Here is a 23,135-nt window from a genome sequence, read left to right on the forward strand (position 1 = left end):
GAGCAGACATCAGGCTCCAGGGCTGTCAACCTGGCACCTTTCATAAGCAATAAACTCACTGAGTAAACTATACTCAGCAGGCTTGATGCCTCTCACTCATCCAGGGGCAAGCCACAAGTGACTCCACTGAAATCTACAGAACTATGCCAGTGTAAGATCACTGGGAGGCAGAATCTGGCCCAGCGTGTCCCAAGACACAGCAATGTAAGGAATTTTAGCACAAACCCCACAACGCCATTAAACACACTAGTGTATATTGACCATTCCTCTCTTTAGCTTTTCATGGGGGGCGGGTGATTAAATACAGCAGGGGTCAGCAACCTTTCAGAAGTGGCGTGCCAAGTCTTCATTAATTTAAGGTTTCGCGTGCCAGTAATAAATTTTTCTTTTACAGGGGCCCCCGAAGGAACCCCAGACTGGCAGCGGGCTGAGCAGTGCCAGCAGCCAGAAACCTGGGCCGGCAGCGCGCTGAGCCACTCAGCCCACTGCCAGTCTGGGGTTCCGTCCGCTGGCCCCTGCCAGCCACGGTCCCAGCCGCTGGCCCCTGCCAGCCAGGGGTTCCATCCATCCAGGCCGGCAGTGGGCTGAGCAGGGCTGGCAGCTGGGACCCTGGCTGGCAGCAGAGTGCCACTAAAAATCAGCTCGCGTGCCACAGGTTGCCGACCCCCGAAATACAGTGTATTCAATTTACTTCAGATATCTTCTCTTATCTATTAGCTGTCCTTTGTCCCTGGAGCGCAGGTCCCCAGGATACTGCCATGCTACTCAAGCTTACTGGCAGATTACAGCGAGTTCCACAAACAAAGCAGCTACTTCCGTAAGATAAAGCCCTTTGCTCAGCTTTCAATACAACAAGGATGTCCTTGTGGTTTGGGCACTGGGCAGGGATTCTGCAGATTCAGGTTCAATTCTCAGCTCTGTCACAGACTCTGTCTGACCATGGGCAAGTCACTTAAATCTCTCTGCGCCTTGGTACCGTGCCTGTAAACTAGGGTGTGACGGGTCTGGGTTTCAATCCAGGCCAGTGAGGGGTTGTGTCACCATTTGGCCTGTAGCCCTCTCGTGAACACACACACACACACACACTCTTTCACAGCTGGGATAATAGGCTGTCCTTCTAGGCACCATCTTCAGAGTGCAACACACACCAACACAAACTTGCCTCCTGTTCCGTAAAGTACTTCAGTCGACAGACCCCTGGGTCTGGCCAGAGCGGGAAATTCACTGGCTGCACCTGCCTTCACAGGACAGCATGGAATGGGTGCTTTAAGAGTTAACACTGGATTTAGTATGGGAGGTTGCTACGCTCCCCCGAAAGCTGCCCTGCTAACACCGCCCCTGGTCTGTGTCAGTGAGTCATGGTGACATCCTGCAACTCATGACTTCTCTTGTGGGTTTTGCAAGCGAAGTCAGCTAGCTCTCCCTCTGGATGACCCATTTGCCAGCTGAGCCCAGATGCCAAGCAGCACATACACAACCCGTGCACTCAGATCAGTCAGACACTGCACATTTCAGATCCTGACAGGCAGCCTCCCTTTGCCCTCATGGAGCTGATGGGGGCTCTCACACTTGGCCAGGGAGGAATGGAGACATGTGACCGTTCCTCAAAGCGTACTCTGGAAATAGGGCAAGATGGGAACACAAAGGGGACGTCTCCAGAGAGAGAACAAAAATCAGGAAGGACCAAAACAAAAACCACAACCCAATGCAGCACAGCATGGATACTTTTAAAAGGGCTGGACATTCTGACTGCCCCATATCACGCCGGTAGCTGTGACGGCTTGGATAACGATCAGACTAATCAGCTGCATGCTTCAGGGTACAAGCTGCAGGGTCAGGAGCCATTTCCCTTGTAGTCACACTGCACAGAAGGTGGCGCTAACCTTTTACACGGACAACCATTTTAGAGCAGGGAGAGGATCTCCCCCACCCACCTCCCCAGCGTCCTTACTGCCTGCTTCTCAACATCTCTTATTCTGTGGGACGCAGGGTCCCTGGACAGGATGACCAGATATTCCGATATTCAGGGCTTTGTCTTATATAGGACCCTATTACCTGCCCCCGTTCCGATTTTTCACACTTGCTATCTGGTCACCCTATCGCGGGGGTCACACTTTGAGCACACTGGGGTGAGGAACTCTAGGACAGGACACTAAGGGATGTGGTCAGGTGCTGGGCACTTCCAGAGATAGGTTAGCAGACTAGATAAAAACGTGCTCTGATCCTGAAAGGCAAGCGTAGCTCCTTAGATAGGTCCTTCCATGCACAAAGACTCCCAAAATGCTTTGCAATCACCCTCTATGTACAATCCACAGGAATCAATTCAACTCCCACTAAAATTCAGCCAGTGACAAAATGCAGCCTGGCAACTGTTTCAGAGTTCGAAAAACGGAGCTTTTACTGCAAGAGAGAGTCTTTGCACAGGTGACCTGTTGCTCTTGGAGAAAAGAGGGGCTTTTCTTTTTTCAAATGGGACGACAGTAAAGTATAAATTAGCAACCACCCAAAATAAATAAATACATAAAATAAAAGGCCAATTTACAGCCCAGCAAGCAGACAAACCACCACCACCAACTCTTCAGCAAAGGACAGAAGATAAGTAGACTCCAGGAAAACTATTGCAGTTTCTCCAGGCTTGTCCTAACAGACTTCCCTTCCAAGGGCGAGTAAAGCGTAAGAGTAGCTGTAGAGCAGAAGGGACAATGACATTCCAGGTGCTAAGGTAACGCTCCAGCAGCTGTCGGTTAAGTCACATATCATATGGGCGGACTATGAAACTGAACTGGAGACTTTCTGAGACAAAGACACAATTCTATACCCTCGATTAGCTGTAAGTAGAGCTAAAAGCATAGCCACATTAGGATATGCCAATTAAGCTACAGAGTCCAGCTATATGGACTGACGGCATCCAGCACGAAAGCTTTTCTGATTAATTGTATCTATCATAGAAGCACTGAGGGCCCCAAATGAGGAATCAGGGCCCTGTTGTGCTAGGTGACAGTCAAAAGATGGTCTTGAATAAAAAGAGCTGAAATTCCCAAACTTATCCACTGGATCTAAGGTGGGGAGGGGATGCAGAAACAGCCTCTCTAAGACCAGTACATAATTCTGCTTCAGGACCCTGTAGAAGACACATCACAAATCCTTCTTTACTGGCCCTTGTGTGTGTGTGCATGCCAACATTTTTGAAGATACAGCTTAATATGGAATCATTTAGGAAACTGAAGAGAACAAGGACCGTTCTCCCTGCTCCCCCAAAAAAACCTTTTGCCCATCAAAGTCCATCCCACCCTAGATCCACATCTAAGAAAGGAGACTTTCGGATGGAAGGGCAGCCTTGATCCTAGCAAATTAACTCATAAAAGGGGGCGGCCATCCAGGGTAGCAAGCAAAGCAGATTCTCAAAGATAGATGCCGGCTGACAGAGACTCCATCTGCCTGTGCTATTAATCTCCCTCATCATTTGTAATACATCAAAGGCTTAACAGTTTGCAGGAGACAATTCTACACCCAGCAGGTCCTCCATGGACTTCACCTCTGAAGTTCCATCCCAAGCAAGGAGAGATTCTGTGGCAGAACACTTTAAATCCGTCAGCCTCAGATGCCTGCAAAACTCAAAAATCAGCTGGTTTTTCTCAAAAATGGGAGGCTTGAACCTGGAACCCGGCAGCTTTCATCTAGACTCAAGGCCCAACGGAAATACAAAGGGATGTTAACGCAGCAGCCAGCAGAGTAGCTGTAGGAGCGTTACACATACAGGTAAGCAAACCGGGAAGCAACAGCAAGCTCTGTCCTGCCATGTTTGGGCTGGTTCTCCTGAAAGCACTTGGACCAATGGATTTTGTGCAGTAAATTATGCACCTGAATGAGAGTCACTCTGTTTTTCTCTTTTGACACATAGAAGATAGACGTTAACTCCCACAAAGTTGGTAAAACTAGTTGTAAGTAGGAAGGTAGCAAGAGGCACCATCTGGATATGAATAGAGCAGATACACTGTGCCTACCACAGGAATGCATGAAATGACACAGATCACTATTGCATTTAGTTTTCCAAAAACATTGCACATGGAAGCAGAAGTTGTGTCATTTTTAAAACCACTTTTAGCATGTCATTTAACCTCTCTCTGCCTCTGGATTCCCCATCCATAAACTGGAGATAACACACATACATCTCACAAGGGATTTCTGTGACGATTATTAGATAATGTTTATTCGGCACTTTGAACACAGTGAACAGTGAGATCTGTCCTAGGCAACAGGAAAAAGATGAACTGCGTAAAAGATTGGGCCTGTTTCTCAACTGCCCTGATCCTTGCGCATTCACACCAGTACAAAGTGGATGTCGAATGCTAGTGAATCACAATGGTATCATCACAGGGTGACTGGCCCCTTTAAGGGGGAGATGAGCCCAGCCCTACCTGTGACTAAATCAGCTGCCTCCCAGCTGAGACTGTGGGGCTAGGACTCAGTTGAGACGCTGAAGAGCACCTGGTCCTTAAAGGGTATGTCTACACTGCCAACAAAAAACACTGCCAGCAGCAAGTCTCAGAGCCCCGGTCTACAGACGCAGGCTCCGCTCAGCTCTGAGACCCAGCGATGGTTGAGGGGACGGGGGGGTGGTCTCTAAGCTGGGGCTCCACCCAGAGCGGGAACATCTGCACTGCTGTTTTTAGTCCAGTAGTACAAACCCCGAGAGCCCGAGTCGGTCTCAGTGTAGACATACCCACGAAGGCCGATGTGGTGAATTGCAGGGAGCAGGTAGGCTGCTGTAGGATACCCTGGGTTAGAGCAAGGACCTGACTTGCCCAAAGTCAAATTATAGGCCTTGTCTACACTAGAAGTTTGTACCCGCTTTAACTTCCTGTATAGTTAAAGCCATACAACCTCCTTAGTTGGGTGCTGCTAGTCCAGTGTAAGGGTGACTTGGGCCCAGTCGATGCTTAAAGCTGAGTCAACATAGCCACGGCGCTCAGCTGCGGTGTGAAAAATGCACAGTCGGAGCGCCAATCTAAACCCCGGCGCAACTAGGTTGATGGAAGAATGCTTCCGTCAACCCAGCTCCCATCACGCAGGAAGGTGGGGTTCCTAACAGAGCCAGAAAACCACCTTCCATACATCACAGCATCATGCCAACCTAGCTATGGGACCATAGATTCACTGCTATAATCCCTATGGTATAGACATAGCCTTATACTGGTATAACTATTGCAACAGCCCGTAGAGCCAGGGGGACCACCCAGTCCACAGTCCCATGCACTTCTCAGCCAGGCCAAACTTGAGCGACGCTGCCATATGGGAAGAGGAATAAATATACCATACAAGATATCTTTATACTGGTCTAACGGCATCCACTCTAGGAGCTGTGCTGGTATAACTAGACAAGTGAAAATCAATACAACTTTCAAGGGAAGACCAGGCCTAAGTCAGGTAGAAGAACCAGAACCCAGGAGGAGTCCTGACCATCTAGTCCCCGTGCTCCTTGCCACAACACACAGTCTCCGACCACTAACAATGATTTAAAATGATCCAAAAGCCTGTTGAAAGGGCAGCAGCTGGCAGCACCCCGCAGGCAGCCACACATGGAAGTTGTTAATAACTGAAATCAAAGCGTCCCCAGTGCTTTAATAAAGAAAGTGTAAGTGAATAATGACTCAGCGCTGGTTCCAATTCAGCATGAACCACTAAGCTTGGAAATGCTTCAGCCAGATAAATGGCTCGTGGGGAAGCAAATCCTTTGCAAGCAGTGATGCTGTGTGACCCTGCAGGCTGGAAGCAAGCGTCTGCCCTTACTTCATTAGTTTTGTTAAGACACTGAACTCAGGAAGTTGGCAGTTATGGAGGGATCCTGAGTGGAGTGGAACTGGGAGGCTCAGACTGGAAGTAGCAATGAAACGGTTCTGCCGTTTGCAGAATTTAGGTGCGTGATCCTGGCACTGATGGAGTTAAGTTTCTGCTCTGCTGGCATTTTCACTGGAAAATCTTCCAATGCAGTAAAAAATATGGACTCCAGGCTGAAACTTGGCACGAATAGCCTCAGCCCAGAGAGTGGGGAATTATACAGCTTAAAATCAAAATCTGTTGGGCTGTTTTTAATTTCATGGGAGTACCAAAAAATTTAAGTTAACCAGTTAGCGCGCCTGTTGCTTATAAACGACTTAGCTTGTTTTTAAAAAAAAAAAAAAAATTACACACACCAATGATCTATCTTATGGCCACTTTCATGTTGGTACTTTAAAAAAAACAAAACTAAACTATTCTTAATTATACCCACAGAGCTCCGAGATATAGAAATAATGGATGATCTTATATACTGCACTGCAAATACTTAATGAGGCTACACTACAGTGTTTGCTTTTAATTAGACAAGGAGGAAGACCCAACTCCTAATTATTAAAGAGTTATTTAGTTATATAGTTTCTAGAGGTTGTGGGGTTTTGTTTTTTTTTAAAAGAAAAACAGAAGTCCTACAACAACTGTTCAAAACCAGATTGAGTTAAGAGCCTAGAACATAACCATGTGTATTCTAGATCAGGGTTTCTCAACGACTGGTCCATGGACTGGCGCCGTCCCCTGAGATCTCCCAAGACACAGTTTAGAAAGGCAGCAAGCTGGTCCCTAGGAAATACTGGTCTAAAAGGTGAAATGGATCAGTGCTACATCACATAGAAGCGATAATCATTTGAGTGGAGTAGTTTCTAGAATTCAGAGCCACTTCAAACCATGCAGATTCTAAAGGCCTATAACCACTTTGGAAATGTGTTCTAGAACTTAGAACTGCATGGGTTCTAGAGCTAGACTTTTGAGAGGGGAGGGGATTCTACAACCGACCTGTTTAGGCCCTGTGCAGTTACTAGACCACAGAACATTTTGCATGTTCAAGTTCCATTTAGGAATGAGAGAGAAAGAGAGAGATTAACCTTTCCATGGAAAAACTGTGCTTTCTCCAAAGACCTCTTGCAGATTTTGCACTTGCAAATGCTCTGCCGGGTATTGGAGTCTGAGGCTGTAGCAAGACAATCGGCAGGTGGACTATTTTGGTTTCAACTGGTTGACACATTGTTCGTGCTTTTGACACAAATTGTGCAAAACAAAGGTTGAGCCCTCTGTCCCTGGAAGAGTGCAACCTTAATAGAGACCGTTTCCCAGTGGTTCTATAACGCCCTTTCTACTGGCACGCTGCTCCCTTCCAACCTCTGCCAACCGCAACGGCTTCTTCTTCTTTCAGCTTCTGCACGCAGCACACCACAGCGGTAGGGAGCAACGTGCTAGTCAACAGGAACCAATAGCTGGTGAGAACTCTGCACCTGCACTCCGAATGACTGGCTGTGAATGAGAAGTGGTCAAAGGGACCAGGTTATGTGATTACGTGGACTGGCAAAGTGGAGGGATGTTGCGGGACCCTCAAGAGATGGAAATGCTGGATGTACTATGGTAACACGTCACAAAGATCCTTGGTAACTTCAGGTATAAATACCAAGATTTAAACATCTAGATCGGGGCGGCCAACCTGAGCCTGAGAAGGAGCCAGAATTTACCAATGTACATTGCCAAAGAGCCACAGTAATAGTTCAGCAGCCCCCCATCAGCTCCCCCCTGCCCCCGCTCCCAGTGCCTCCTGCCCACCGGCAGCCCCACCGATCAGCGCCTCCCCCTCACCTCCCGATCAGCTGTTCCGTGGCATGCAGGAGGCTCGGTGGGGGAGAACCGAGGGCATGGCAGGCTCGGTGGGGGGGGAAGGGGTGGAGTGGGGGGCAGGGCCTGTGGCAGAGTTAGGGGTCGAGCAATGAGCACCCCCTGGCACAGTGGAAAGTTGGCGCCTGTAGCTCCAGCCCCGGAGTCGGTGCCTAGACAAGGAGCCGCATATTAACTTCTGAAGAGCTGCAACTGGCTCCGGAGCCCCCAGGTTGGCCACCCCTGATATAGATCTTCGGGTCCAGCTGAGCTGATCTCAGCGCAGGACCCAGGGGGAAGGAGAGAAGTGACTCAACCGCCCTTCTGCGATCCCAGACACGGAGCTGGCAAGCGGCCGGGGTGACCCAACCCTCAGAGTAACTTAGCAAAGCCTTCAAGCTGCTGTAAGTTACATCAGCAGGAACAACCTCCCTCACCCCACAACCTATTGTGGCTGGGGATTCCCTGCTGCCCTACTGGAGAAGTGGCAGGCAATTCCCTTCTGTGGCAAGGCAGAGTTTTGCCCAAGTAGAAATTCAACATGAGTTTCAAGATTTTGGGCCCCCATTTGAGGCTGGGAAAGCCTTTACCCAAAACAGAAAGACAGGGACTGAGGGTGAGGTCTGCTTGTATTTTGCCTGAATTTAGAGGGAACCCGCTATTAGGATCAAAATTTAGGGTATATCCTACACAATCTGTTTCCTGAGCTTGCAGCATGGCTTAGGCATTAGGGAAGGCTCCCATTATTATTATCCATCCATGCTTCGTAGATCCCTCTCTCTGTCATTTTAATTGCATAAGTTACCCTTCAGTTCCCCTTTAAAAAAAAACAAAACAAAAACACCATGCAGAAATTCTCGAGCTCAGTGTTTCCTCAGGAAAAATTCCCTGCTGAGGACAATGGGAGTTTGCAGGAGTAAGTAACAATTACAAGAGTAATCAAGTTTGAATTCAAGACCTGAAGATCCATAGCAAAAACCTCTACAGTTCAAGTTAGAAAAAATAATCCTTAGAGCTGGCAGCAATAATAGGCTGTTATCCACTGGCTGGTCCACAGGGGAGACATGACACACTTTGCCAGTGTGAAATGTTAGGACTCAGCAAACATTGAGTAAGGTCTTCTCAACAGTCATAGGGTGTGACTAGCAAAGAATGACTGACTGCCACTGGCTGACCTCAGGGGAAGCTTATTTTCAGGGCTGGGTAGAGTGATCCGTGGACATACAGCTTTTGGCACCCCAGGATCTTTTGGGATGAAAGCAGGCTTACTATCATGCCACTTCTTTTTATGCATCTCAAAAACCTGGCAATTCTCCTTAAGCTAAATTTTAGAAGTAGAAAAATAAAACCAATGATGCTAGGACACCCACTCTCCTGGGAGAGAGTGAAGCTTTTACAGGAAGCCTTCCCCTGCCTTTACCACAGATGCATCTCTCAGCTGCTCCATAAATCTCCCTGCTACTCCAGCATCGTCCCTCGCCTCCAGCCCATCCATGTGCAATATTTTAAAGCCACACAAGCAATGAGTCCAAGCAATGAGCTCATCTGCAATTTAATAACTTAACACCAGTTCATGCTGGCAGCAGCAAATCACTAATCTCTGACTTTGGAGAAAAACACCCGAGTTTGACTGGAATCGTTAATTTTCCTTTCAGCACATTCAGATTCCCAGCATCTTCCCCTTTCCGTAAGTGACACCCACCGGGGTAGCAAATACAATTTACAAACAGGAGAGGCGCCTGGGTTAAGAACAAATGTGGTGATCAGCCAGTCAGAACACAACCATCTCCGAATGTACAGAGCATTCTTTTTCTGTTGTGAGCACACACAAACCCCTCACTTTGCTGAGCCAGGTTGGTGTGTGAGAAGGTTCGGGGGGGGGGGCAGTGTCTGTATCTGGGGATAGGAAACAGGAACATCTCCGCACCCCTGATCTGTCTCAAGTTGACAACATCTGCAGCTGGCTTTTGGAGGAGGAGACTGAGGTAGTTTCCAAGTACGTCAGAGAACCACATTCACTGAAGTCTCTCTCTGCGTGTTATGCACCCAGCGCTAATGCCAAAGTCAAAGAGGATTTGGGATTAACTAAGCATACAAACAGAGAGAGAATCAGGCCTGTTTAACCAGTTGAAAGCAACCCAGAGCCACAACTGGATATAAAGAGCGCCTGCCTCACTACAAGGAAGCGCTCGCTGCTGTTCATATTTATCGTTATTAAATTAATTATTAATTATTATTATTAGAGTCTGTCGTCTGGTTACCAGAGTCCTTTGCCAGCTAGCCTGCTCTCCATTTAATAAACCTTAGAACGTGCCCTGTAGTTTCTGATGTTGCCTCTAAGAAACTTGCACACTGACATTGTCTTATTGAATTTTGCAAGCTTCTGAACACATCTGTGAAAGATCAGAACGTACATTTGCTCTGCAGGAACTGAACATCAGAGAGGGGAAATTACTTTGGGACGAGGTGAAACTGTGGCAGTCCCATTAGACTCATTTTGCTCCTCCTCTTTCCCTACAATATTATTTGACCCTTGTTTCATTTTTGATCTAACTTTATAATGCTAAGACAAAGCAGAGGCCCCAGGAAGCCATTCTGGATAGTTCACCAACTTGCAGGAACCAACAGAGAATCTTATAGCCTCTCACCACAAGCTACTTGTATTCAACAGAATGCAGCAGTGTAGGGGTATTAGATGTCAGGAAAGCAAATTGAGAGTAATCAAGAAATCTAATAAAGGTCCAGTTGGAGGAAGTACTAAAACCCATCATCAGTATGGAAGAAGTCTGGGAAATCTTCCGAGACGCCATAATTAAAGGCATAATGGAATACATTTACTTTGAAATAAACAAGGAAGAAGTAGTGGCTAATGTGACTTCATGCGAGACTGTTCTGAGATCTAAGGCTTGTAGGGAACACATACACACAGCAAAAAAAAAAAAAAAAAAGGCAGAAAGAGTTAATATTAGATAAAAGCATCCAAAGGAGGAATATAAAGGGGCTTTTAAGATATCTTGGGGTGGAAAGAGGGCTCATTAAAAGAACCAGCATGGGGGATGAAATGAACAAGAACTCAAAAACTGGCTGAAAATCTGAAGTCCTTTTTCAAAATCTGACTTTAACAAAAGAAATAATGAAAGGCAGTTAGGAAGGCCTTATAAAAACAGCTATTGATAAAGAGCACTCAGGGGATTACTTGGAAATTTTAAATCTATACAACATGCATCTGGGGGTATTAAGGGAAGTAGCAAATGAACAAAACAATAACACCTAGCTCTAATATAATGCTTTACATGCCGTACAGATTTTTAAAAAATAACTCATGGAGAACTAGGGAGGTTCCAGAAAACAGAAGGAAAGTAAATGTGATGCTTCTCTTCAAAAAGCATGATGTGGGTAATCCTGGTAATTACTGTCCCATAATCCTAACTTCTAGCCTTTGTAAAGTAACTGAACAAAGACTGCACTAGACTGCTCAAGGATCCCAACCTTAACTAGGGAAGAGCTGGTGCACAGCAATCAACATGATCATGAGAAGAAGTAACCAGTATGGGATTATGAAGACCTGGCCTGAAAAATTTCATAGAATTTGGCATTTTTTCCTTATGTGACAAGATGGCCGATGTTAGTATCGTGGGTTCTGCACTTTTCTTGGAGGGGGGTGGGGCTAAGATGCCACCCCTTGCCCCTGCTCTTGGGGCACCGAGGGCCCTGCTAGTGGTCCGGGAAGGTGGTAGAGGAGGGAAGCAGGGGAGGGGTCGGGGTTTGCTCCTCACTCTGAGCCCCAGCCCCTCTCATCCCCTGCAGGTTCTTCCCCTCTTCCTCTTTGGGTGGGGTACCTTTGGTCCTTAGACGCTGGGGAAGGGAGTCTCCTGGCCCTGCTGGGGCAGGGTCTCCCTGGGTTTTCGGGTTCTCTGGTTTTTCAAAACACACCTCCAAGCTCCAGTCCTCTCTCCTTCCTCCTTCTCTCTGACTGCCTGAAGCAGGGGGTTTTATTAGGTTCCTGACAGGGCCTTAATTGACTACAGGTACTCCAATTAACCTGTAGCCACCCTCCCAAGTCTAAGGGAACCACGCCTTAATTAGCCTAGGGCTTATATATTTTCCCTCTACCACTCTCTCACTGCTCCCTGGCCCTCCGGTATTACACTTAGGAGAACATCACAGCTTTTCCCAGTTGTTGCCATGACAAAAAACAAAGGACACAACTAGGAGCAATGGGATGAAACCAAGAAAAGGAAATTTTAGGATGATCGTGAGAGAGCTATTAAAACCTGTAATAGGTTCCCAAGGGAATACTGAAAGCTAATCTGAGCAAGACAACAGGAATTGTTCAACAACCTCCAGTTATAGTCACACATCACAATCCCAAACTTGCTCTCATGCCTCTCTGGGGGGGATTTAATTGCAATGGCAATAATACAGGGGCTACGGGCCCAATGATATTATTCATTTTCATATTTAACTCATTTTAAAATCTCAATTTTTGAGACTGAAATGAAGCATTTCCAATCTGCCATATCAGAGCATTGAAAGGAAGGATAGATAGTCCAGTGGTTAGGGTGCTAGCCTGGGACCTAAGGGACCAAGTTTCAATTCCCTGCCACAGACTTCCTGTGATGTTGGCCAAGTCACTTAGTCTCTCAGAACCTCAGTTCCCATCTGTACAATGGGGATAACTGCCCTGCGTCTAGATAAAAAAGTTAGATTGAAAAGTGTTCAGATATTACTGTGATGGGGCGGGGGGATGCATTATACAAGACAGAATTTAAGAGCAGCCTGCCACAGAGCCTTGACAACAGGAGAAAATCCTGCACTGGAGGGAGCAGACCAGATCCAACAGACCTTTTCCATCTCCAATATCTATTACTATAACTTTGCAAATCAAGACAAGATATGCAGAGAAAGAGACTGATCGATTCCTCACCTCAAAACGCCCAGTTTCTCTTCAGGCAAGATTAGATCATCAGTTGTACATTTCGTCTGTTTGTGTACCGTGGGTTCTCAAATGTTTCGGACTAAGTGTCTTGTACCAATAGAAAACCAGTTTGAAAATTAAAGCCTTTTCCAAAGGTCTGTTAATTGATTTCATAGAACACATCAGATCCCCACTATTTGCCTCGGCCCAGATTTCAGAGCTTGTGGGTTTTGAAACCCAGGACAGGGCCCAAAGAGTGAGGAGACCTAGAGCTATCAGATGGGACTGAGAGCCAAACCCCAGCACAGAGGTCATAGGAGGAGAGTCCCAGCCCTTACCCAATTCTCCAGCAAGAGCCACATGCCAGCATCTCTCCTGAATCAATCACAAGACGGACCATACTAATCTGAACTGAATTCGGACAAAGGGAGTAGCTGTCAAAGACAGACAAAACCCAGCCACAAAATCAGATAAAAGTTTGCACTTGGAAAGTCGACATTCTGATAAGCTGTCAATAACCACTAAGCTGCAGGTCAAGTCGCTCATGGATGGGGCAACATTTAAATAGTTCTTTCACTCTCAATGGGGAAAATAATTAGAGAGAGTTTTCAAAGCAACGGTCACGATTACAGGAAATTAGTGGTACTATCTCCATAGCACCTAGGAGTCCCAGGCGTGAACCAGGACCCCCTGCACCTGGGCACACACTGAACAAAAAGACAGTTTCTGGCCCAAACAGCTTACAGTCAGAGATCACCATCGGTTTCACCAGGAAAATGAGACAGATACAGCACCTGCTATGCCACCGATGGAAACAAAGGAGACAAGCCATTCAGGATCAATAAAATCAGCCTGTCTCATCTAATGCCACTCAAACCAAGCTTGCTGTTCCCATCCGCTCTCAAAGATTACAGCACAGCACCAAATAATGGTTTGGCAATTGGCTTGTGATGCTTAGCACTGAGTTTTCGTGCATGAGCAGGTAATACCTCCCAAAGTCGCGAAGATCTTTAAACACTGGGTGTCAAACGCATTTCCCCTTATTAAGCCATTTGTCACAGCAACTTCAATTTCATTTAGGAAAAAAAAGTCCAACAAGCCCAAGCAACTGGCCAGGACTCTCCTGACAAAGCAGAGCATGGCAAAATGCTTGTTTCACTAACACAACGGGAACGCAATTAGCAGTGTTCGGCCTCTGTTGGTGTAAAATACTGCTCTGAGCTCCCCATGCTCACAAAAAAATGCTGGGGTTGTTTAAATGTGCCACTTGCAAACCCATTTCTTACCTTTAATAATTACCCGAGAGGGATAAGGACTCATCATAAACACGGGACGGACACGAAGTAAGAGCAGGGATTAATATTGGGTGTAATCAATCATCCACAGCATCCTATCTGGGCAAAATGACCTCAGGAGGTTAGCATGCGCAATGCAATGAGTAAAGCAGAGACACGGGCAGCCTGCAGGCAAGCCATCCAGAAGGGGCAGACACAGAATGGGTTGCCTCAAAGGGGAAAAGGGGTGATCATCAAAGGCACAAATGGGACTTGAGCAGCTAAATGCCCTTTGCACCTTCAAAAATCCCCCTCTTAACAATTAGTTCTTTCTTCTGGTCCAAAATGCTAAAGAACCATTCAATGGCAAAAGGAAGCTGCCCTCAAACGGTGAGTGAGAGGACCAGTAAAAACCTCCCCTCCTCCACCCCCAACCCAGTTCTAATCCAGGCGTCGCTGCTAATGGCGTCTAAAAGCAAGTTATTAACTTTTATTGTGAATGATTGTCCTACTGATTGGCCACCTGGTGGCTGCTCAATAGGTCATCAGTTCAGCGCGCTCAGCCCATTACCCGATGGGCAAGTCGAGCTCCAATGGAAGTTCCTTCTTGGGAAAGGTACAGGTGTACGGCTTCAGGAGGAGCAGCAGTGAATGGCTGAACAATGGCGCCTTGCATGTCTCTCGTGCATTACTCTCAGCCCAGTTTTAAAATTGCAGCATCTATGCAAACAGAGAGACGTGCATCTACACTCACCCTGCAGCAAGCCATCCACATAGAGAATATACAATGGCCGGCTGGCACAAAGCTTTCACAAGCATTAGCTCTGGCTGGCCCTGCTACTCATCTCACTGAGTTCAGCAGTTCATCAGCAGGGACTGTCTGTTCTGTGTTCATAAAGCACCTAGCAGAATGGGGTCCTGCTCCATACAGGGGTGGCAGGTTTGTAGAAATTTTGGCGGTGCCCAGAACCTGTCTCCCCCAACTCTGCGCCCCCAAACTCCACCCCCCCCACCTGCCCAAGGCTCTGGGAAGGAGTTTGGGTCGGGGGAGGAGGTCTGGGGTTCAGGCCCCGGGCTGGGGCAGGGGATTGGGGTGCAGGAGAGGTGCAGGGTGCAGGCTCTGGGAGGGAGTTTGGGTACAAAATGGGTGAGAGGCTGGGCTCTGGGAGGGAATTTGGGGGCGGGCTGTGGGAGGGAGTTTGGTTGCTGGGTGTGGGCTCTGGGCTGGGGCAGCGGGTGGGGGTGTAGGAGGGGGTGAGGGGTGCAGGCTCTGGGACAAAGTTTGGGTGCAGGAGGGGGTGAGGAGTGCAGGCTCTGCGAGGGGATGCAGAGGGAGGGGGTGCAGGGGTGGGGCTGGGGATGAGGGGTTCATTATGCAGGAGGGGGCTCAGGGCTAGGGCAGAGGGTTGGGGTGTGGGCTCTGACTGGGGGTGCGGGCTCTGGGGTGGGGCAGGGCTGGGGATGAGGAGTTTGGGGTGCAGGCAGGTTGCCCCGGGGCTGGGGCCAGAGAGGAGGACTCCCCTCAGCCCTCTCCCCGCCGGCAGCAGTGAGCTCTGGGGGAGGGGTCACCCTCTCTCCCCTCCCCGGCAGCACACTCACCCCACACCACTGTCACTGCACGTGCTCCTAGGGCCCCTCTCAGGCCCAGGAAGCCCCCCTTGCCTCCCCTGTGGTGGGTGCTGGGGGGGGCACAGATGCCATCACACGTGCACCTCCTCCCCTGCTGCTGCCCCTCACTGTAGGCTCACTGGGGGTGGGGGATGGGGCTGCCACTTGCCCAGTGTGGGGCAGGAGCAGTGACTGCAGGCAGGGGGCCCCCGCGCTGTGCTGTTGGAGGGTCCCGCCGGAAAAAGGAAGGGTCCGAGGCAGAAGGGCAGGGTCAGGGCAGGCTGGCTAGGGGGCACGAGGACCCTGCAGCAGCCGTTCATGCCGGGAGCCAGAAGAGCGGGGGCAGTGTGGAGCTGCAGGGGAGAAGCAGAGACACTCTGGGGGTTGGGGGGGGGGTGCGGGGGCAGCAAGTGCGGGCCGGGGGACACTCGGGGGAGGTGCGGGGCGGTGTGTGGCAGACGGGGCCGGCGGAGAAAACCGGCCCCAAACATTGGTGGAGCCGGGCCCCCCCAGGGCCCCCCAGGTCCTGAATATTGCTGGAGCCTGGGCACCACGGTCCCATACAACTCGCCACCCCTGGCTCCATGTCCGGGGCTCCTGGGCACAACGGTACCACAAATAAACAAACAACAATCCCAGATGGGTGCACTAAAACCTTCACCCCACAATGCACCATCGTGTATTCTGTATATACCACATCAGTTCCAAAGAAAAGCGGTACCACATATTTTTTAAACAGCCTCACTTTTTCTCTAAACTAGGACTGTTCTCAATAGCCACGACCTTCTAATGTACAGAACTGCAGGGAACTGGTTGACAGAGAACATAATAAAGCCTCTAAAAATGACCTGCAATAGCTTTTACCATACAAAAGAATGTCACACGTTGAAGATCCATAACCTTGGGAACAAACAAACAAGCTGGGAATGACCTCTTTCCCATGGGATCAAACTCTTGTTTCTAGTCCAGCAGGGCCACAAGAAAACGGAATTCAAAGCGGGGCCATTTTTATGTTTAGCAGAGCAAATAATGGCCCAGGGGCCCAAGACTGTTCTTTCTGCGTTTCAAGTGAGGATACATTTAAGAAAGAGATTCCGCATTTTAGGGGAGAAAGAGTAAACATTTCACTGGCAGATTGACATAAATAACAAAGGCAGCTGCCTGGCCCTACTCTGGAGCGTCAGAATCTCAGAAAGATGGATTAATGAACAAAGATAAGGTGATGACGCTATACAGATACTCAACAACAACAGTTAAAAAGGGACATGCAGACGAATGTGCTGAATTAGTTCAGACTGCAAGGCGAATGTCATTACCCACGCTGGACTGCAGACAGGATACCAGGGCCGGTGTTCCTTGTCTGGAATGTGCTCTTGGATCTTTAATGACTATACCCAACCAGAGCCTGAGGAGCCCACATACCCACCTGTGATAGCCCACAAGGTTATCATCGTGGTTCTCACAGCAGGTAGGAGCCTGGCACAGAAAGGGCTGGGAGCTGGCCTTTAAAAGCTGGCCTAACCCAGACCTGACTACAGGCTCAGTTTTGAGAATTTCAGTCAATCAGTTCCGCCATTGCCTGTCACACGAGCATTAGCCGTAGCTGGGTATTAGCCGGAACTCAGAAGGAGCGGGTATTACTCACATCCGCCTTTAAATAACAAGAGTTTGCCTGCTTCCTGATTTTGCGATAAATCTCTCCAAACTGCCCTTGGAGATGATGTATCACTAGAAACTGTGACCAAGGACAAGAGCCAGGAATCCTGGCTGGCACCCAGAAGCTTTCAGCAGATGGCCTCAGTCTCTGACCTGTCAATTTCTCTCATTACCCTACAGCTCATGGTGTTGATCTGGCAGAAAATTCACATGAATAAGGGCCACTTATGTATGGGTTTGCGGGATCGGGCTCCCAGATGCCATCCACATAACACTGGTCCTCTGCTCAGCTCAGCAACTGCTGAGTATCAGCATGATAGGTGCTGGGTAACCTTTCACCCTAAACCCCTTCTCGCCTGACAGACAGCGCCATCCTTCATGGCCAGCGAGAGCACAACTGTTTACGTAGTTAAGACCCAAAGAAGGCCAATGCATCAACCTTGCAATGCAATCACTCTATTCATGCCACGGCTGCTGCTGCTGCAGCTCACATTAAGAACTCCTCAACAGAGCATTAAAAGGAAATATGACAAGTTTAATCAAGAGCCCACCACTTCCATCCTCTAAAGGAACTGGCCTGAAAGACCCAGTGCTGGCACAGAAAGCCCAGTCAGCAAGTCACAAGCAGAGCTTTAATTTACAGAACGCATTTAAGAGGCACTGAAGCTGTGCTAAATAGGAGCCTGTGAATGTTTGCTTTTCTTGCTGCACCTGCTCCCTACCGCTCCAGCTCTGCAGTTTCTAAAGAGGCTGGGCTCACAACAGAAAACCAGGGCAAGTTAACATCGTGTATTTAACCCCCCGCCCCGGTCTCTTCTTATTAATAAACATTTTCCATTATTAAAACAGAGAGTTACAAAAGTCTCCGTTCACTATCTGAGGTCACACAGCAGCTCAGGGGGTGAGTCAGGAATAGGACCCCTGTTTCTTGACGGCCAATCCAGCACCGTAGCTACTAGACTACCCTGCTTCCCTGGGTTCTGCTGCTGACTTCTGGGTTCTATCCCTGCCTTGATGCACTGTTCGGCTTTGGCTAATTTACTTCATTTCGTATGTCCTTAAAACTTATATAGGCATAGCGGTCTCAGCTAGGAGCGTGAAACAAAAATCACTGAGTATAAAACCCTCAGTGTAAACATAATTATGCCACAGAATAGTGATTCTGTTGGCATAGCTAATGTCCTTCAGGGACATGGGCGTTACTACTCCAGCAGAACTCATTCTGTAGGGTAGATTTGGCCTTAGCCTCAGTTCCCCCATCTGTAAAATGGAGTCAATGATACTTTCCCTCCTTTGTAAGAGGCTTGGAGACCCAGGGCTGAAAGTGAATATGCAGTTACTATTAATGATATTTTCACTTTTGTTTCTAGTCAGTTGCACCTTCAGCCATGCATACCCGCCCAGCCAAAACTTCACTTGTTTTATAATTGATCAAATCATTTCTATTAATACGAGGTTTTTGTTTGTGAGGTTTTGTGTTAAGCCCTGTTTCGTCTGAGCTCAAGAAACTCCTGTCCATCGGTGGTGAAGGTAGATGCTTTATGGCCAGTTAAAGGGCTCTTATTTGCAAGCTGGCTAGCTCTCTCTCTCTCTCTCTCACACACACACACTCACAAATATTTATATATACACATACTAGGGCTGTCGATTAATCGCAGTTAACTCACGCAATTAACTCAAAAATATTAATAGCGATTTAAAATATTAATCATGATTAATCACAGTTTTAATTGCATTGTTAAACAGAATACCAACTGAAATTTATTAAATATTTTTGGATTTTTTCTACATTTTCAAATATATTGATTTGAATTACAACACGGAATACAAAGTATACACTGCTCACTTTATATTATTTTTATTACAAATATTTGCACTGTGAAAATGATAAACAAAAGAAATCATATTTTTCAGTTCACCTCATACAAGTACCGTAGTGCAATCTCTTTATCTTGAAAGTGTAACTTACAATGTAAGGTGTTTTTTGGTTACATAATTGCACTCAAAAACAAAACAATGCAAAAAACTTTAGAGTCTACAAGTCCACTCAAGTCCTATTTCTCATTCAGCCAATCGCTCAGACAAACAAGTTTGTTTACATTTTCGGGAGATAATGCTGCCCACTTCCTATTTACAATGTCACCTGAAAGTGAGAACAGGTGTTCTCACGGCACTGCTGTAGCCAGCGTCACAAGATATTCACATGCCAGATATGCTAAACATTCATATCCCTTCATGCTAGGAGGACATACTTCCATGCTGATGATACTCATTAAAAAAAGAATGCATTAATTAAATTTATGACTGAACTCCTTGGGGGAGAATTGTATGTCTCCGGCTCTATTTTATCTGCATTCTGCCATATATTTCATGTTCTAGCAGTCTCGGATGATGACCCAGCACATGTTCATTTTAAGAACACTTTTGCTGCAGATTTGACAAAACGCAAAGAAGGTACCCACGTGAGATTTCTAAAGATAGCTACAGCACTCGACCCAAGGTTTAAGAATCTGAAGTGCCTTCCAAAATCTGAGAGGGACAGGGTGTGGAACATGCTTTCAGAAGTCTTAAAAGAACAACACTCTGATGCAGAAACTACAGAACCCGAACCACCAAAAAAGAAAATCAACTTTCTGCTGGTGGCATCTGACTCAGATGATGAAAATGAACATGCGCCGGTCCGCTCTGCTTTGGATTGTTATCGAACAGAACCCGTCATCAGCATGGACATGTGTCCTCTGGAATAGTGGCCAAAGCATGAAGGGACATATGAATCTTTAGCGCAGCTGGCATGTAAATATCTTGCGACGCCAGCTACAACGGTGCCACGAGAACACCTGTTCTCACTTTCAGGTGACATTGTGAAGAAGAAGTGGTCAGCATTATCTCCTGCAAATGTCTGAGCGATTGGCAGAACAAGAAATAGGACTGAGTGGATTTGTAGGCTCTAAAGTTTTACATTGTTTTACTTTTTAAATGCAGGGGTTTTTTGTACATAGTTCTACATTTGTAAGTTCAACTTTCACGGTAAAGAGATTGCACTACAGTACTTGTATTAGGTGAACTGAAAAATCCTATTTCTTTTGCTTTTTACAGTGCAAATATTTGTAATAAAAATAAATATAAAGTGAGCAATGTACACTTTGTATTCTGTGTTATAATTGAAATCAATATATTTGAAAATGTAGAAAACATCCAAAAATATTTAAATGAATTGTATTCTATTATTGTTTAACAGTGCGATTAATTGTTTGACAGCCCTAATACATACACACATGCAGTGTTGAACATACAAAAATAAACACACATCATAAATATGTAAAAAAAACCAGACATTTTGGAAGAGAGATCTTTGAAATAACCCATATTTTAAAATATAAAAGGGAATTTATGTTTTCATTTTATGGATATAAACTTTAGTTTGATTTTTTTTAAGGTACATTTTTAGAAAAGGAAATGGTGTGGGGTGAGGGAGGGGAGGAAGGGGAACCCATTCATCTCCATTTCATTTAAACTGATGGGTAAAGACAGCCCTGCTGCCTGGGCTTGGAGCAACGGACTCATTAGCGGTATCACCATTCATGATCATGTTTCTTTCACTGTTTGACATAACGGAAGAGTCTCGCTAAACACACAGTGTAATTGGTAAGGGTTCTTGTCATCCTTGAAAAAACACAGAGCCAGTCTTTCACTTCAATATGTTCCCGGTCTTCACCTGCACAAATTATGTTCATTAGCAGTAATGAATTGAAAGGCTTTGGCTTGTGTTGCACATTAACACTGTGCATTTCATACGACATATATCCAGTTATCTACCCTGTTCCTGTATCCTCTACATCGGGCCAGTGGCTCAGGGGAGAACAGAGCCCAGGAACCCTAACTCTCAGGCTCCAACCTGAGAGTGGTACGAGGGAAGAGTGCAGATGGACTTGACCTTTTACCTTTCCATACATAATCCAGGCATAAAGTTGCACACACCTCACAGATCAAACACAAAGTACAGCCTGAACAGCACTCCTCGGGATTTAGTTCTTTCAAAACAATCCGTTCTTAGCACGCTGTCTACAATGGTCCATTTCAGTCCAGTATCCTGTTTCCAACTCAGCGGCCCATGTCAGAGACTTCAGAAAATCCCTAAAAGAGAGCCCCTGTAATGCAGCTTAACAACTGTGCAATGCTGAACATGGGAGAGAACATTCCTCCTTGACTCTAGCATGATCAGCTGATGACCAGAAGCAGGATATCTTACCATGCATAACCACAGAGGCAGTCACTGCTACTACTATGAATACCTAGCTCTTATACAGCACTTTTACCCGTAGATCTCAAAGCGCTTTACAAAGGAAGTCAGTATCATTATCGCCATTTTAGAAATGGGGGAAACTGAGGCACAGTGAGGGGAAGTGACTTGCCCAAGGTCACCCAGCAGGCCAGTAGCAGACCTAGGAAAAGAACCCAGATTTCCCGAGTTCCAGTCCAAAGCTCTATTCACTAGGCCACACTGCTTCCCTATGGGTGCCTTAGAGACCAGATCCCCCTTTACATCCCATTCAAAACACTTCTTTCCAAGGGTTTCCCTTTCTTTCCTCAACGTGGAAGTAGTTCATCCTCTGTTCTCTGCCAAGCCCCACCTTTTCCCTCCTATACCCCAGAACACACGCATCCCTACATACCTGCCTAAGGCCCCCTCTGCCCCACCCGTAAAAAATTCTGCACCCTGAACTCTGCCATTCCACCTTCAATCTTGTAGATTCAATTTTCCCCAAAATTCCGTGTTCAGAAAAAAAACAGTGGCCATGTTTCCAGCCTGTCAGTCACATCAGCATTATATGCTTTGCACTAGGAGTTGGAAAGGCTTGGCATTGGGATGGGGCATGAATGCACCATTCATCATTTTCCCATCACTTATAGCTGACACAGAAATGGCAGAGTGGGACTAACTGAACCTGCAGCAGCATCATATTTATCTCCCCATCGTGCTCAGAGCCCCCGCTACGAATCAAGGCTTTGTTGAGTTAGGCAAAGTACAACCCCATGCACAGAGACCCTGCCCCACAGAGCTTGTAATTAAAGAACTGGTGTGAGATTTCATTTCCAAGCACTGGAATATTTTATATTTACTCACACTCAGCGTATATATGTGTATGTATACACTCACACACCCTTTGTGCAGTCATTTGTACCTGTATTACTAGGTGTAAAATGCTACCTTTCCGACCTGGTAGTGTTTGACATCCACTTTGCACTGGTGTCAATGGCTCTACAAATTCAAAACAGTGGATAAGAGGTCTCGTCTATTCATCCATACACACGTATCTGAATGCATACACTATACACACAATTTGCAATACTTTTTAGTTTCCAATGACACGTGGATGTGTTCAATGACTCCGACTCACAAAAAGGGAATTCAACAAACATCATGATGCTGATTTGTGCTTCCTTATAGCACCTTCCATCCAAAAACCTGTCTACAGTATGCAGTTCCTCGTACCATAGCATCCAAGTGCCACCGAACTGTTTGCATACTTTGTAGACATCACAGCAAAGCACTTGACAATAGTCCAGCTGCTGGGGTCCTGAGACTACTGCCTGTCATACTGACCAACACTGACTCATTGGTTCCTTGCAATCCCCTGTCTGTAGACTTCTCTTGTCTTATACCTCAGTTGTAAGCTCCTTGGGGCAGGCACCATCTCCTTGGGCTGTGTTTGTACAGCACCTAGCACAATGAGATCCTGGTCCAAGACCAGGGCTCTTAGGCACTACCCCCGTGCAAATAAATAATCATCAATCATGAAATGACTTGTTCAAGTTCACACACAACTCCCAATTCCCAGCCCTGTACCGTAGTCACAAGATCATCCTTCCTCATGAAGCAGGGTGACCAGATAGCAACTATGAAAAAAGGGAAGGAGGGTAATAGACACCTATATAAGAAAAAGTCCCAAAAAACAGGACTCTCCCTATAAAAATGGGACATCTGGTCACCCTATCATTAACCTTCA

General features: G+C 46.8%; 1 protein-coding gene across 1 annotated transcript in view; it reads right to left on the reverse strand.

Moving 5' to 3' along the window:
- Nucleotides 1–23,135, reverse strand: part of LRRC75A (leucine rich repeat containing 75A) — a 192,807-nt gene that overhangs the window by 131,320 nt on the left and 38,352 nt on the right. The window lies entirely within an intron of this gene.

Source organism: Lepidochelys kempii, chromosome 17 (genome assembly GCF_965140285.1).
Source record: "Lepidochelys kempii isolate rLepKem1 chromosome 17, rLepKem1.hap1, whole genome shotgun sequence".
NCBI classification, from domain to species: Eukaryota; Metazoa; Chordata; order Testudines; family Cheloniidae; genus Lepidochelys; species Lepidochelys kempii.